The 16,746-nt window shown below is 36.6% G+C and overlaps 1 protein-coding gene across 9 annotated transcripts in view; it reads right to left on the bottom strand.

The window, feature by feature from the left end:
• Positions 1-16,746, bottom strand: part of EDA (ectodysplasin A) — a 484,681-nt gene that overhangs the window by 321,937 nt on the left and 145,998 nt on the right. The gene's annotated exons all lie outside the window — the stretch shown is intronic.

Here is a 16,746-nt window from a genome sequence, read left to right as displayed (position 1 = left end):
GTGTTTTCAGAAAACCCATTCATTCTCCTCTTCCTTGTTCCTACCCTGATTCTGAAACAATGAACCTGAGGCTAATTTATTACTATAAAACTGGTTATTATTTTTCCCAAATAGACTTAACACATTTGTTCCACCTGCTCAGTTATGCTCCTGATTATTTTCTTCTGGTGTTATTGAAATTTTTAATCCAAGCCTCAAAGACAAACACTAAAACATTGCTTCTTTTACATGCTGCTCAAAAGTGTAAGGTTGCGTGGGTGACAATGGAAGTAAGAAAAAAGGTGAATGCTTGTCACATCCTCTGGTAAATAAACTGACTAATGTCAAACCTCTTCCAAGGCAACCGAATGGGGAAAGGGGGATGAGGAGGGAAGAATGTGACAGGGTTGACAATCACTGCTCTGTTTCTCTGGCTGCATAACTATCCTCACTAACAACAAAAATTCTGCACACATTAAAATCAATCATATCTCCAGTGGATGGTGAACTTGGGTTGAAGTGAAGTGTGGACCAAATGGCATACTATGCTGGGAAACATTTTATAAATTAAGTGCTAAATATACAATCATCATCATCATCATCAATTGATAATTCCACCTAATTCCTTCCCAAGTTCATTCTCTTTAATTATCAGTCAGCTAACTTGCACCTTTTTGCTTTCTCCCTGTAAACTTCATGAAGACACAACCAGCAACAACTAATGTTTAAATAATGCTTATAGCATTTCACTGACACACACTTTCTCATCTGATCTTTACAACAATCCTCTGCAGGAGATACTATATTAAACTTATTTAACTGCCCTGACCGGTTTGGCTCAGTGGATAGAGCACTGGCTTGTGAAATGAGGGGTCCCAGGTTCGATTCCGGTCAAGGGCAGTTACCTTGATTGCAGGCACATCCCCGTTGGGGGCTATGCAGGAGGCAGCTGATTGATGATTCTCTCTCATTGATGTTTTTAACTCTCTATCCCTCTCCCTTTCTCTCTGTAAAAAAACCAATAAAATATATATTAAAAAAAAAAAACTTATTTCATAGAAAGGGAAACTGAAGCTAAACAAAAGTAAGTAATTTAGCCAATTTCTTATAATAACAGCTCATAAGGGACAGAGCCAGTGTGTTTGATTACAAAACACTTGCTTTCCTTAAATTCCTCCATACTCAGAGGACTGAGAATTATCACTAATTAACTATTAGAGATAAAAACAGCTATGACTTGACTGCTTCGCACATTGATGATTGACTTCTCATTGCCCCATCTCTTCTAATTTTGCTACTCTCCAACACTGTGACCATGGCTAATCAAGTCAATTTTCACTTATCACTAAGAATATGTCACTTAGTCCTCTCTTTCAGACTTCTCTAAATAGTCATTTATGTTTTCAGCTTAAATTTATACCATACACATAATCTTCCATCCTCTGTGTGCTTACTAACTTGGCTCTTAAGTCAGGTACACTTATTTTGTAATACTTTTTTTAAAATTGCTTATTCATGTTGCTCCACATGCCTAAATAAATTCCCACTATACTATCAGAAAAAGATGAGAAAAAAATCATGACTTAAAAAAGGCAACCAAATTATTATAATAAATACTTAATTATATTGAATATATTGATATTATAATCACTAGACCAGGAATTATAAAGGTCAAATACTTAACCTCCAACATTTACAGGGAACTCATACAACTTAATAAAAGGGAGATAAACAACCCAATCAAAAAATGAGCAACAGACCTAAATAGAATCTTTTCAAAAGAAGACAGAAGTTAAGAAAAAATACTAATTTTTATTAAAAAGTTCTATTATTTTATGTTAATGGTTACTCGTTAATTTCAGCCCTTTGTATTCAGCATGTCTCTATCGAAATAAACCTACATTTCTATGAAAAAACAAACAAAACAACAACAAAAACACACAAAAGAAGACAGAAGGAAGGCCAAGAGTCACATGAAAACATGCTCTAAGTCACTAATTATCCAAGAGATGCAACTCAAAATGTCAATGAGGTACCATCTCACAACTCAAAATGTCAATGAGGTACCATCTCACATCTCACACAAGTGCTGGTGAGGATGCAGAGAAAAAGGAACCCTCGTGCACTGCTGGTGGGAATGCAAACAGGTGCAGCCACTGTGGAGAAATGTATGGAGTTTCCTCAAGAAACTAAAAATGGAACTCCCATTTGACCCAGTGATCCCATTTCTAGGAATATATCCCAAGAAACTAGAAATACCAATTAGAAAGGATATATGCACTCCTATGTTCATAGCAGCACAATTTACAAAAGCTAAGATTTGGAAGCAGCGTAAGTACCCATCAGCAGATGAGTGGATTAAAAACTGTGGTACATCTACACAATGGAATACTACGCTGTGGTAATAAAGGAGTTCTTACCATTTGCAAGAGTATGAATGAAACTGGAGAGCATTATGCCAAGTGAAATAAGCCAGTCAGAGAAAGTTAAATATCACATGATCTCACTCATTTGTGAAATATAATGAACAGCATAAACTGATGAACAAAATTAGATCCAGAGGCTGAGAAACATCAATCAGACCATCAAATCTCAGAGGGAAGGTAGGGAAAGGTGGGGGTAAAGGGGAGAGATCAACCAAAGGACTTGTATGCATGCATATAAGCCTAACCAATGGACACAGGCAACAGGGTGGGTGAGGGATGAGTGGGGAGGATGAAGGCAGAGGGAGATAATTGGGGAATAGGAACACATATGTAACACCTTAATAAATAAGTTTTTAAAAAGACAAAAAGATAAAGGTCAAACACAATGAAAACTCAACCCCTGACCTCAAGAAGATTATAATTTAATAGGAGACATAAAACATGTATATACATGAAACCACAATTTATATGATTATATGTGAGGTACTAAGCATACTTTAAAAGTACTCAAAAAGTGGAAAAACAGAACTTTCTGTATTAGGTGACAGGGAAGCTAGGGAGCATTTTAAGTACTATTATCCTCATTTTATAGATAAGGAAATCAAGGTACCAAGAGTGTAATCTAGGGAACTGAGGTTTCTCAAAGGCAAACATATTTAGTTCAACTGTTGAGCATCAACCTATGAAATAGGAGGACACAGTTTGATTCCCCATCAGGGCATATGCCTGGGTTGTGGGCTCAATCACCAGTAGAGGGAGTGCAGGAGGCAGAGGATCAATGGTTCTCAATACAGATATATATATATGTATTAGAAAAAATATATATATATCCCTTCCTCTCAGAAATCAATAAAAATATTTTTAAAACAAACAAGCAATATTTAAATAGTCCCAGCTAGTTGTGCTCAGTTGGTTGGGCATGATTCTGTACACCAAAAGGTCTCCAGTTCAATTCCCAATCAGGGTTCATGTCTGGGGTTTCAAGCTTGATCCCCAGTAGAGGGTGTGCAGGAGACAGCAAATCAATATTTCATTCTTACATCAATATTTCTCTCTCTCTCTCTCTCTCTCTCTCTCTCTCTCTCTCTCTCTCTCTCTCTCTCTCTCTCTCTCTGTCTCTCCCTCACTCTCCCTCTCTCTAAAAAACAATTTAAAAATCTTTAAATATTTGCAAATGACAGTCCTTCTATATACTACTATAGGTAAGCTTTTGTATCTTAAAACATTAATGTAACAAAATAACTCTGATATCCTATAACATATGTTAAAAGGAGGTTCAGTCCTTAGTGCTTTCCTCCTATTCAAGATTTCTCCTTTAAAAGTCTGTCCTGAATCATCCAAGGACTAGTAAAGGTATCTAAATTCCAATCAAAACTGATCCTCTCTTTTTCTGCAATTTCTTTTTCTTTTAGCAGTATCATTCAGGTCAGCTGCTAGGACTACTGCAACCCCTCCTTTCCTCTTAGAGGGCAGAGAATGAGAACAACACTGAGGAGGTAACACACTCTCAGTATTCAGCTAGGCTATTTTAATTTAACTCTGGCTATCATTAGTTTGGCTTGGGAAAGACAATCTTTCATCACCAAGTCTTCAGAAGGATTGGCTTCACAGTTCCATTCAAAGTCAGTGATCTTATAAGTTAGTCTATCTAAATAAGAATCTAAAAGCAAATGTGGAAAATGTTCATGCTTATAAATCGACCAAACATAGGTATATAGATATAAAAATAAAAGGTCTAATACACAATTATAAATGCCATTTCATTTTTCCAGTAAATCAATTTTAAGCAAATAGATTACTGATGAAAACAGCATGTATATAGATTCTCTTTGAATCAGTGATTTAGAACTATGATTTCAGAAATGCCTCTTGTCTCAAAAATTGTTACTTTGACCTGTTTATAAGTTCATGACACAGTTGCCAAAAAGGAATGTCTACAGAAATCATAGTCTATATTAACAGAAATCTAATAACTGGATTAAAGGAAGGCAAATTTCATTTGGCTGAACAAATAATCTCCAAAGTATTAGGTCCACTTCTGTGTACTCAGTTTTGAAGGAGAAACAAACAAACAAACAAAAAAACCGAGAGCAGGTTCCAATAGGATCCAGAATTATGAAAGCCCTGCAAATCATTCATACAAGGAAACAATGAAAAAATTAGAGATGTTTGGCATATAGGTAAAATTAAGAGGAATCATAAAACCTATCTTAAATAATAAAAACATTGGTCTGAAGTGTATAGAACAGAGTTACTCAGTCAGGCTCCAGAGGACAAAATTTCTAAAAATCCTATGAAATCTTGTTTATGGACCTTCATTAGGTGGAATTTTATCAACTGCAAAATGAAGGGAATAGATGAGACAATCTTCCAGTCCCTTTTCCTCTAATAGTCCATGATTCTGTTGTTACAAAAAATCAGATTTTAGGCCATCTTTCCCTTTGCCACTAAATTTGTCAAAAAATGAAAAGAGCTGCCTCAAGAGAACAGTAAACTGACCAATCTTTAAGACAGTCAAGAAGAATCCTATCTTTAAAAAAAAAAAAAAGTAATATGCAAATTAACATCAATCTGCTACACCCACAAGCCAAGGCCAACAGCCACACCCACCAGCCTATCAGCAGCGAATATGCAAATAAACCCAACCAAGATGGCTACAGCCAGGGAGAGCAGGAGGGAGACTTGGGTTGTCCCCCCCCCCCACCAAGATGGAGGAAGCCAAGCTTTCTGCACACCCTGGCAGGCCCAGGCCTCTGCTTAAGGCTACAAAGTTTCAATTATAGAAGATACATGAATCCCAACAGAAATGGCTGCCGCCAGGGAACAAGCAGAAGGCTTGGCTCTGCTCCAGGCTACAAAGTTTCAATTGTAGAAGATCAATAAACCCCAAATACCAGGGCCTCTGCTTGGGTTGCCAGGGGGCATGACAAGCCTGCAAACCATCACAGGCCCCTTGCCCAGGCTGCCCCACACCCCAAGGGAAGTCCTACCCTGATCCAGGACACCCTTCAGGGAAAACTAGCTTGCCCTCACCCTTGCACTAGGCCTCTATCTTATTAAAAGAGTAATATGAAGATTGATCATCACTCTAACACACAAGATGGCTGCCCTCATGTGGTCAAAGATGTCTGCCCCCATGTGGACAAAAGATGGCCAGCAGGGGAGGGCAGTTGGGAGGAGCCAGGCCTGCAAGGGAGGGCAGTTGGGGGCAATGAAGCCTGCAGAGGAGGGGAGTTAGGAGTGACCAAACTGGCAGAGAAGTGAAGTTGGGGGCAACCAGGCCTACAGGGGAGGGCAGTTGGGGGGTACCAGGCCTTCAGGGAAGGGCAGTTAGGGGTGACCAGGCCTGCAGGGGAGGGCAGTTAGGGGCAATTAGGCTGGCAGGGGAGCAGTTAGGCATCAATCAGGCTGACAGGGGAGTAGTTAGGGTATGATCAGGCTGGCAGGCAGAAGTGGTTAGGGGTAATCAGGAAGGCAGACAGGCGAGCAGTTGGGAGCCAGCAGTCCTGGATTGTGAGAGGGATGTCCAACAATGGGATCAGGCCTAAATAGGCAGTCGGACATCCCTCGAGTGGTTGCAGATTGGGAAGGGTGCAGGCTGGGCTGAGGGACACCCCCCTTCCCCGTGTCATGAATGTCGTACACTGGGCCTCTAGTATAAAATAATCTTTCAGGAATACTGTAGAAGGGATACTTACAGTACAGGCGAGAAATTATGTAGTGTAATGAGGAATATAGTTCTGGAAAACTCAAATTTAAGTTTGAAACCCGGATCTGTTGATTCTTAGACAAGTTAAACCAATCTGTTTCTTCTTTTATAAAAATGCAGATAACAATACGATATTTCTAGGGGATGTTGTGAGGATTAAAAGAAATGATAAAGGTAAACCCTTATCATTGTGCTGGGTATACAATAAAAACTCAATAAATGGCTGCTATCATTATTATTGTATGGAACTAGATAATTTTTGAAGTATCTTCCAATTATGAGAGTCTATGGGGCCTTGTCTAGGTAGTTCAGTTGGTTAGAGCGCTATCCCAATTCGCCAAGGTTGTAGGTTCAATCCCTGGTCAGGGCACATACAAGAAGTAACTAATGAGTGCATAAATAAGTTGAACAACAAAGCCATCTCTCTCTCTCTCTTTTTCTCTCTCTCTCTCTCTCTCTCTCTCTCTCTCTCTCTCTCTCTCTCTTTCTCAAAATCAATCTATAAAAATCATTTTATATAGAGCCTATTCATACTTTGGTAATATCATAAAAGCAAATATATGTCTCCTGCCTATTATGATGCAAGAGGCTCTTCATCTATTGAGATTCACTTAATGTCATTACAATGACGTGTCAGCAAACAAGGTCTACTTTTCCTGGTAAGTTATCATTTGGCCTAGCTGAGTTGGGGGCCTGATCCATCCCAGACAAGTATGGAACACTAGCTGGGACATGGCAGGATTATAAGAGCTGGTGGCAATATATAAGTTAGCACAAGTATGGGCTGAGAAGAAACCAAAATAAGAGACCAGCAATGGCAGAGCTAGTCACAATTATAGGACAGGGTAAACAAGTATAGTTTTCTACCTGTAGTAAGTTAGCTTGTACAAACCTTTAAAAAATTAAACCACATTTAAGGCCAAATATTCCAAAATCCAAAATTTTAAATGCAGTCAGAGAAAGCTTTAATGAACTTGTGCAATACCCAGGTGGGTCATAGAAAATAAGTTACCTTGACAAAGATTCTTTGCAGTTAGCTGAGTACTGTGTTAAGTACTGTACATACATTTTATTACACAATTTTAGAACCACCCTGTTATCACCACCTACATATTATACACATGGAAATGGAATCTCAGAGAAGTTGGATAATTTGCCTAAGATCACTTGCTAGTAAAGTACAGGAGTTAGCTAAGGCAGGTTTCTTAGTGTGAAACCCGGATCTGTTGATTTTTAGACAAGTTAAAGCAATACCTAAGTCTTAGTGAAAATGAGTATCATCTTGGTTCATGGCAAGCAGACAGTGCAGAAAAATATATGAGAAGTCATTTTAAATGCTTACGATATTACATTAGACCTGACAACCAAAGAATAATGCAGGAAAACTAGGGTTAGTATAATGGAGCAAAAGAAAAGGATATGGCCGAAACCGGTTTGGCTCAATGGATAGAGCGTCGGCTTGGGGACTGAAGGGTCCCGGGTTCGATTCCGGTCAAGGGCATGTACCTTGGTTGCGGGCATATCCCCAGTGCAAGAGGCAGCTGATCGATGACTCTCTCTCATCGATGTTTCTAACTCTCTATCTCTGTCCCTTCCTCTCCGTACAAAATCAATAAAATATATTTTTTTAAAAAGAAAAGGATATGAACATTTATTGAAAATATACCATAAATAGGTATTATGCTAGAGATTTTACATATTATTTCATCTAATCAGAGAGAAAAATCTGTGAAGCATATCTCATTACCATATTTCTAAAATGAGCCAAATGAGGCTCCAAAATGTGAAGAAACATATGGCTCAAAACATACTGCCAATTACATAGGGGTTTTGTAGCTGCCTTCTAATTATTAATCTGATACTTTCCTTTTCAAAGGCTATTTTATATTATTCAAAAAGATAAACAAAATTGGCAAAACATTAGCTAGACCGATGAAGCAAAAAATAAATAAGGCTCAAGTTATTAAAATTAATAATGAAAGCAGGGACATTACCACTGACTGTATAGATATAAAAAAGCATATATAAAGAAACAGCTGCATATATACAAAGTAAATAACTTAGCTGAAATGTTCAAATCCTTAGAAAGACAAAAATACCAAGACTGATTGAAGAAGAAATTGAAAATCTTTACAGAACTGTAACATGTAAAGAGATTAAATTAGTAATGAAATAAAACTCCAACAACAACCACAAAAAACACAGGAAAAAAAGAAAAGAAATGTCTAAGCTCAAATGACTCTTCTGGTGAATTTTAATGAAACATTAAAGAAACAATTAACACCCATTGTTTACAAACTCTTCCATGAAACAGAACAGCAAAGAAAACTTCCCCACTTATTCTATGAGGTGAATATTAGCCTGATACCGAAACCAGACAAAGACATCATAAGAAAAGAAATACAGGCCAATATCTCATGGATATAGCATAAAACCCCCAACAAAACACTAACAAACTGAATCCAGCAACACATAGAAAGCAGGACCAAGTTGTACTTACCCCAGCAATATAAGATTTACCAATAATGAAATACACCATATAAAACGAGAATAATACGAATATTTCAAAAGACATAAAACCATGTTGACAAAAATCAAAACCCTTTCATGATAAACACTCAATAAATTAGAAATCCTCAACTCAATACACTGTACTTCAGAAAGACCCAGAGTTAATATAACACTCAATGCTGAATGACTGGAACAAGTCACGGTTATTTGGTCTCACTATTTCTATTCTATATTTTACTAGAGATTCCAACTATGGAATTAGGCAATAAAATAAATAAAAAGCATCAAGACAGGAAAGAAAGAAATAAAACTATCTTAACCTGCAGATGAAATAGCGTATTTTAAAAACCCTAAGGAACACACACACATACAAAAATAAATGAATTAATGAACTTTGCAGGACACAACAACAATATTAAAAAAAATTAGTTGTAGCCCAGCCAGTGTGGCTCAGTGGTTGAGTGTCGAACCATGCACCAAAAGGTTGCCCATTCCTTTTCCCAGTAAAGGTGCATGCCCAGGTTGCAGGCCCCCTCCCAGGTTGGGAACAGAAGTGGGGAGACTGCTAATCAATGTTTCGCTAATTGATGTTTCTATCTCTCCCTCTCCCTTCCTTTCTCTTTAAAATAAATTAAAACCTTTTTAAAAATTAGCTGTAGATCTATACTTATAATAAATTATTGGAAATAAAATTTGAACAATTTCATTGACAATAGCATTAAAAATAAAATAAAAACAAACAACCTGATTTTAAAATGGGCAAAGGAGGATAACAAACAACTACAAGCATCTGTTTTGTGGATAGGAAGAATTAAGATCATTAAAATGTCCATATTACCCAAAGAAATCTACATATTCAATGCAATCCCTATTAAAATACCAAAAGCATATTTCACAGAGCTAGAACAAATACTTCAAAAATGTATATGGAACCATAAAAGACCCCAATAGCCATAGCAATCTTGAGAAAGAAGAACAAAAGTTGGAGGGATCACAATCAACTTATACTACAAAACCACTGTAATAAAAATATCCTGGTACTGGCACAAGAATAGTCATATAGATCAATGTAAGAGAACACAGACCCCAGAAATCCAGCTATGATATTGTGGTCAATTAATATTTGACAAAGGAGGCACGAGCATACAATGGAGTAAAGACAGTCTCTTTAATAAGTGGTGTTGGGAAAATTGGGTAAGTACATGCAAAAACCTGACACTAGGCCACCAACTTACACCATACACAAGATGGATAAAAGACTTAAATGTAAGTCAGGAATCCATAAAAACTTTAGAAGAAAACATAGGCAGTAAAGTCTCAGATATCTCACATAGTTTCTTCCCTAATACATCTCTTAGGGCAACAACAATAACAAACAAACAAACAAACAAAAAACGGGAAAAAACAAATGGGACTACAATCAAACTAAAAAAATTCTGCACAGCAAAAGGAAGCATCAAAAAAATTAAAAGGGAACCCACTGTATGGAAGGACAATGATATATCTGATAGGGGCAATTTCCAAAATATACAAAGAACCTATACAATTCAAGACCAGGATGAAAAACAATCCAATTAAAAATGGGTAAAGGAATTGAATAGACACTTCTCTAAAGAGGACATGCAATAGCCAATTGACATGAAAAAAATGCTTAACTACATTAATCATCAGAGAAATGCAAATTAAAACTACAATGATGTATCACCTCACATCTGTCAGAATGGCTACTATGAATAAATCAACAAACAAGTGCTTGCAAGGCTGTAGAAAAAGAAAAATCTAGTGCACTAATAGTGGGAATGCAGACTGGTGCAGCCACTATGGAAAACAGTATGAAGTTTCCTTTAAAAAGTTAAAAATAGAACTTCTGTTTTACCCAGTGGTCCCATTTCTAGGAATATAATCTAAAACCCCCAAAACACCAATCAGAAAGAATATATGTACCCCTATGCCCATAGCAGCATTATTTAGAACTAGTGGCCCAGTGCATGAATTCATGCACATTGAAAGGAAATTAATTAGAAGAAATATTTTAATATGGCTATTCGCCCTTTATAATAGAAGTGTCAGAGATGAAAGAAAATTAGTAAAATGTATATGAAAATAATATATAAATTCATTGATAAATGAACAATAATATGATATAACAACAACAAAGACACAATATAAAAACAACAAAAACATCATATAAAAAGAGCATTGACAAAAACAATGACTGATAAATTGATTAAACTTATTCTAACACTGAGGCCAGTATCAGATGGGGACAAATCAATTCATGGAATCAGAACAACCTCTCCTCTGCAGATCCTATTAATATTTCAGCTTAGATTATGTTAGGTCACAATCTTTTTTAAAAAATATTTTTTTGATTTTTTACAGAGAAGAAGTAAGAGGGATAGAGAGTTAGAAACATCGATGAGATGGAAACATGGATCAGTTGCCTCTTGAACACCCCCTACTGGGGATGTACCTGCAACCAAGGTACATGCCCTTGACTGGAATCGAACCTGGGACTCTTTAGTCTTAGGCTGATGCTCTATCTACTGAGCCAAACCAGTTAGGGCTAGGTCACAATCTTTTGATAATAAACCTAGTACAATTACAAAGACTCCATTTGCTATTATGATTTCTCAGCAGCATGATGATTGCACCTACTTCCAATTCTAATTTATGACAAGGCATTCCCAAAGGAGGAATACTTTCAAAAAATACAATGGGAGCCGAAATTGGTTTGGCTCAGTGGATGGAGTGTCAGCCTGCGGACTGAAAGGTCCCAGGTTCGACTCCGGTCAAGGGTATGTACTTTGGTTGCGGGCACATCCCCAGTAGGGGGTGTGCAAGAGGCAGCTGATCGATGTTTCTCTCTCATTAATGTTTCTAGCTCTCTATCCCTCTTCCTCTTTGTAAAAAATCAATAAAATATATATTGTTTAAAAAAGAAATACAATGAGAAATTTTTTTAGCATTATCCATTGAATCTATTATAGTGTTATTGTCAATTACACGTTGTCTCTAAATCCTAATGCAATATCCCTTATCCAGTCTTTTTGCACCATACAGAAAAAGAATAGGATACATCATTGCATCTACTGTAGGAAACAGAATACTGATTTGTTACATTTTAGTAGCATTTGGATTATTGAGATCTGCTTTACAACATATGAGCAAATCCTTTTCAAAAGGAGGTGCTCCATCTTCATTTCTGAATATGACGGCAATTTGGTTACATGGGGATAATTATAACTACCAACATCACTATTACGATCATATTTAATAGCCATTGTTACTTTCATGCAATACTGCAGCTTTCTTTCAGCTTCAGAATGTCAACAAAGGTTGTACTATGAGAATTTTATCTCTCTCTCTCTCTCTCTCTCTCTCTCTCTCTCTCTCTCTATATATATATATATATATATATATATATATAAAACTATACATATATATGTATAGCTTATTATATATATACACACACACACATATATATGTATGTATAGTTTGTTTCCCCTTTCTCTCTTAGTCGTCGTAGTTGTCTTCTTCTTCTTCTTCTTCTTCTTCTTCCTCTCTCTCTCTCTCTCTCTCTCTCTCTCTCTCTCTCTCTCTCTCTCTCTCTCGTTTCCCAATTTCATTTTGACACTACTTTTTTCTTTCTATCTCATTATTTATCCCTCTTTTTTTAAAACCTTCCTTATTTCTCCCCTACCCCCTAATTTGCCTTTCTCTAGAGATCAGCTTTCTTAGAGGTTATTAATATCGCAAATACATTCCTGTTCAGTACCTTTTGTGTTGTACCTGGTAGTGTTGTATTTTGTGCCTTTAAATCAACACAGGAGAAAGAAAACCACATAACCAGACATCCTGAAAAGAGAGACCATGGGCAGAAAAAGAAATAGCCCGCACATGAAATAAAAGCAGGCATCACCAGAAAAGGAGGTACATGAGTTAGAAGCAAGCAACCTACTGGAGCAAGAATTCAGAGTAATGATCATAAGATGGCTAAAAAGAATGGAAGAGAAATTTGACAATAACCAAGAAGAAATGAAGAAGAACCAAAAGAAATGAAGAAGAACCAAGAGGAATTGAAGAAGAACCAAGAGGAAATGAAGATGAACCAAGAAAAAATGAAAAATGACATTGCTACCATGAAGAACTCAATAGAAAGCATCAAGAGTAGACTAGAAGGAGCAGAGGACCGCATTAGTGAACTAGAAGACAAGATGGAAAAAAATACCCAATTAGAGCAGCTTCTAGAAAAAAAAAAATTAAAAAGCAGGAGGAGAGCCTACAAGAGATTTGGGACAATACAAAACAAAACAATATTCAAATAGGGGTTCCAGAAGAAAAGGAAACAGAGGTAGACATGGAAAATGTATTTCAAGAAATAATGACAGAAAACTTTTCTGAGATAGAGAAGAAAAACCCCACACAAATCCAAGATGCTAGCAGAGTCCAAAGCAAAATGAATCCCAGAAAACTGATGCCAAGGCACATTATAATTAAAATGACAAACACCAACAACAAAGTAAGAATCTTATTTTTTTAAATATATATTTTATTGATTTTTTACAGAGAGAAAGGGAGAGAGCTAGAAACATCGATGAGAGAGAAACATCGACCAGCTTGCTCTTGCACACCCCCTACTGGGGATGTGCCCACAACCAATATGCATGCCCTTGACCGGAATCGAACCGGAACTTTTCAGTCCGAAGACCGACACACTACCGCTGAGCCAAACCAGTTTTGGAAAAGTAAGAATCTTAAAAGCAGCCAGAGAGAGACAGAAAGTTACATATAAAGGAACCCCCATCAGACTAGCAAATGATTTCTCAACAGAAACTCATCAGGCCAGAAGGGAATGGGATGAAATGTACAAAGTCATGCAAAGGAAGGGTCTGAATCCAAGAATACTGTACCCAGCAAGGCTATCAATCAAAATTGAAAGGGAAATCAGGAGCTTCACAGACAAAAAAAGACTAAAGGAATTTATCTCCACCAAACCAGCAATGCAAGAAATGCTAAAGGGTCTACTGTAAAAATAAAGAATTAGGAAGGGAAGAAGGAACACAGGGATATAGAATAAAATGGCATCAAATGAGTACCTATCAATAGTAACTTTAAATATAAATGGATTAAATGCTCCAATCAAAAGATATAGGGAAACAGATTGGATAAGAAAACAAGACCCATACATCTGTTGTCTACAAGAAACCCACCTCAGAAAAAAAGATGCACACAGTCTGAGGGTTAAGTGATGGAAAAAGGTTTTCCAGGCAAATGGAAATGAAAAAAAAGCTGGGGTAGCAATACTTATATCTGACAAATTAGATCTCAGAGTGAAGGACATAACAAGAGATAATGAAGGCCACTTCATAATACTAAAGGGAACAATCCAACAAGAAGAAATAACCCTGGTAAATATATATGCACCCAATATGGGAGCACACAAATACATAAAACAAAAACAAAAACAAAAAAAAAACTGCTGGAGGACATTAAGGGAAAGATTAATAGCAATATAATCATAGTAGGAGATTTTAATACCCCACTGTCATCCTTCGACAAATCATCTAAACAAAAAATCAGCAAAGAAATATCAATCCTAAATGACTCACTAGACCAGATGGAATTAATCGACATCTTCAGAACATCCATCCCAAAGTCATAGAATTCTTCTCAAGTGCACATGGGGCATTCTCAAAGATAGACCACATTTTGGGACGTAGGCAAAGTCTCTTCAAATTCAAGAAGATAGAAATCATATCAAGCATCTTCTCAGATCATGGTCGCATAAAACTGGAAATTAACTACAATAAAAATAATCCAAAGAAATCAAACACATGGAGACTAAACAGCATGCTATTAAACAAGGACTGGGTTACCAGAGAAATCAAGGAAGAAATTAAAAACATTCTGGAAACAAATGACAATGAAAACACAACAATCCAAAATCTATGGGACACAGCAAAAACAGTTTTGAGAGGGAAGTTCATATCCCTACAAGACTATTGCAAAAAACAAGAAAAAATGGTAACAAATGATCTAACTCTACAACCCAAAGAGTTAGAAAAAGAGCAAAAAGAAAAGCCCAGTGTAAGCAGAAGGAAGGAAATAATAAAATTCAGAGCGGAGATAAACGACCTAGAGACCAAAAAAAAACAATACATAAGATCAACAAAACCAAGAGCTGGTTCCTTGAAAGGATAAACAAGATAGATGAACCTCTAGCCAGGCTAACCAAGAAACAAACGGAGAGGACTCAAATAAACAAAATCAGAAACTAAAGTGGTGAAATAACAACAGACCCTGCCGAAAAACAAAGGATTGTTACCAAATACTACGAACAACTCTATTCCAACAAACTGAACAACCTGGAGGAAGTGGACATATTCCTAGAAAAATACAAACTTCCAAAACTCAATGAGGAAGAATCTATTATAAAAATCTCAATAGACCAGTGACTTGGGAAGAAATTGAAATAGTCATCAAAAACCTTCCAGCAAACAAAAGCCCAGGGCCAGATGGCTTCACAGGAGAGTATTACCAAACATTCAAGGAAGAACGAAAACCTATCCTCCTCAGACTATTCCAAAAAATTCAAGAGGAATGAACACCTCCAAACTCCTTCTGTGAAGCCAGCATCACACTAATACCAAAACCAGATAAAGACAACTCAATGAAAGAGAATTACAGGCCAATATCCCTCATGAACATACATGCCAAAATCCTCAACAAAATTCTAGCAAATTGGCTCCAGCAGAGCATCACAAAGATCATACACCATGACCAAGTAGGATTTATTCTAGGAATGGAAGAATGGTACAATATCTGGAAATCAATAAACGTGATACATGACTTAAGCAAATTGAAAGATAAAAATCATATAGTCATATCAATTGATGCAGAAAAAGCATTTGATAAAATCCAACACCCTTTCCTGATAAAAACTCTCAACAAGGTGGGAGTACAAGGATCATACCTCAACATAATAAAAGCTATATATGATAAACCCACAGCCAACATCATACTCAATGGGCAAAAACTAAAACCATTCCCTCTAAGAACAGGAACAAGACAGGGTTGCCCACTCTCACCACTCCTCTTTGACATAGTACTGGAAGTATTGTACTAGCCATTGCAATTAGACAAGAAGAGGATATAAAAGGCATTTAAATTGGAAAAAAAGAAGTAAAGTTATCCTTATTTGCAGATGACATGATATTGTACATAAAAAAACCAAAAGACTCTATACAAAACTAATTGACTTAATAAATAAATTTGGCAATGTATCGGGATACAAAATTAACGCCAAGAAATCTATGGCATTTCTTTATACCAACAGTGAACTTACAGAAACAGAGACTAAAAAAGCAATTCCATTTACCATCGCACCAAAAAATTAAGATACCTAGGAATAAATTTAACTAAGGAAGTAAAGGACCTATATGCAGAAAACTACATGGCACTGAAAAAAGAGATAGAGGAAGATATAAACAGATGGAAGAACATACCATGTTCATGGATTGGTAGAATCAACACCATCAAAATGTCCATACTTGCTAAAGCAATCTATAGGCTCAATGCACTCCCCATTAAAATCCGAATGGCATATTTCACTGACCTAGAAAGAACTCTCCAAAAGTTCATTTGGAACAATAAAACACCCCGAATAGCCAAAGAAATCCTGAGGAAGAGGAGTAAAGTAGGAGGGATCTCAATAACAGATTTCAAGCTGTATTACAAAGCCACTGTTCTCAAAACAGCCTGGTATTGGCACAAGAACAGACATATAGATCAATGGAATAGAATTGAGAACCCAGATATCAAACCAAATCACTATGCTCAATTAATATTTGACAAAGGAGGCATGAATATAAATGGAGTCAAGACAGTCTCTTCAATAAATGGTGTTGGGAAAATTGGACAGATACATGTAAAAGAATGAAACTGGACCACCAACTTACACCATACACAAAAATAAACTCAAAATGGATACAGGACTTAAACATAAGACGGGAAACCATAAAAATACTAGAGGCATCCACAGGCAGCAAAATATCAGACATATGCCAAAAGAATTTCTTCACTGATACTGTTCCTAGGGCAATGGAAGCTAAAGAGAAA

The sequence above is a fragment of the Pipistrellus kuhlii genome, unplaced genomic scaffold, assembly GCF_014108245.1.
Source record: "Pipistrellus kuhlii isolate mPipKuh1 unplaced genomic scaffold, mPipKuh1.p scaffold_m20_p_40, whole genome shotgun sequence".
NCBI lineage: Eukaryota > Metazoa > Chordata > Mammalia > Chiroptera > Vespertilionidae > Pipistrellus > Pipistrellus kuhlii.
The sequence above is the reverse complement of the archived record's forward strand: the minus strand, read 5'-3'. Positions and strand labels throughout refer to the sequence as shown.